Raw genomic sequence first — 1,711 nt, 5'->3', positions numbered from 1 at the left:
AATTCTTTTTAAGTCAGCATCTGTGTGACATAAAGAACCCACCTGAAGTATAGCCGGTATTCCCCCAGGCAGTGTTTCGCAGCCCCTTTAAAGTTACGTTTGCTGCGAGGCGCCACATAGCGCCAGTTTGCCACCTACGACACATGATGACATCAATAAAATCTTATGGAGCAGCAATTCCACATATGCTGTAGTCAAAACTTTGAATTTCAACGTCTTCGTGCCTTTCCCTAGCCTCTTTGCACTTTTTTCGCGGTAAAAGGTCGCCCCGCCGGCCCCACTGCCGACGCGCGCGGGAATTCCACGGAGGGATCTAACCCGCGTCTTTTGGGTTAGCAGCTGAGCACCATAACCACTGAACCACCGCGGCGGCTCAATTGCAGCGATTGAGAGAGTTTATGTGCGCTCCTCAGAAAGTGTTTCAGAGCCTCTTTAACCACAGTTACTAGACGGAAAGATGAGGTATACAAATAGCAAAAACCTTACACTAATCTCTTTTCCTGCCGTTCACATCTGTGAACCTGTTGTCCAATATAGTATTTGACAAATTATCCACTGCCAGCCCTCAGGAGAATACAGATTTTGAAAGTCCATAAGTATGCCTGCTCCCTGGCTGCACTGCAAGGTGTTGATAAGTCCCTACATCAGCTTTATGTGTTGGAGGTGGTATGCGGTGCAGTTATTATTGTCATCTTTTTGCCAGGGGTGTATTTATGGGCCACTCTCGTAGGGAGCCATCCCATTTGAATTATGTATTTTTTCACCTACTTTTATGAGTATAGCATTCAGCTCAGTTTTCCTATGCAAAATTGCCCGTTTGGTGGGGGGGAGAGGTGTGACTGCTCCCATCGCCTTCCCCCCATAAATCCGCCCCTGCTTTTTGCCCCTGGGCATGCCAAAAAATATCTTGTTTTTTAAAAACAATTAGGCACTGAACAGGTGGAAGACTGGGTAAAGAAACAATGAACAGGTCACTTGCACGCCGCATTCCCTAAAACTGTATTTTTAACAGAACAGCTTACAAGTATTCTGTGTGCGACATTTGCTTTCGCACTCTTGTCTACTGCGCATTCCTCTTTATATTCTGAGTTAATGACACACATTGCTGCAACTTTGTGTTCAGTTTGTGCACTGCATTTTGTATTGTAATTGTGCTAATAATAATAATAATATGTTTTTAATCACATATCACATAATTTGAATCCAACTCACATAAGCATTGGGGCACTTGTGTCCATAGCAAGGCAGACCAGTGAAATTGCAAATCAAACTTCAGCAAATGGCCACTGTAACTCAGGTAGACGTTTCATGCCACGTGCATATATAGGTACATGTACAATGCGAAACTTTAAACAGAAAAAATAAACATGTGTAACCCTTTTCCAAAAATCTAAAAAGAAAATGCAACAGTTCAATAAGATATTGCCTGAAATAGATAGGCATCGCTGCTACACTTACGTTTCACATTTAGCGTGTAATGTAATGGAAACTCAAAAGTACGGTACCCGCAAAACCATATTGCTTCGAAAAGAATTACCATACTTCCCAAAGCCCTGGTGAAAGTTCTCTCTAAAACCCCGAGCAGTATAAACATCATGCTTGTAATTGGAAATTACGGACAAGGCAGTCAGGTGTTCAGGAAGTCTACGATTATAATTTTCGCTGATGGTGTACTATTTTTTTGGATGCGGATGGAGTCAGACCGAATAGG

Source organism: Amblyomma mixtum, chromosome 4 (assembly GCF_055824585.1).
Source record: "Amblyomma mixtum isolate Tamu chromosome 4, ASM5582458v1, whole genome shotgun sequence".
In the NCBI taxonomy this organism is placed as follows: domain Eukaryota; kingdom Metazoa; phylum Arthropoda; class Arachnida; order Ixodida; family Ixodidae; genus Amblyomma; species Amblyomma mixtum.
This window is presented reverse-complemented; position numbering follows the sequence as displayed.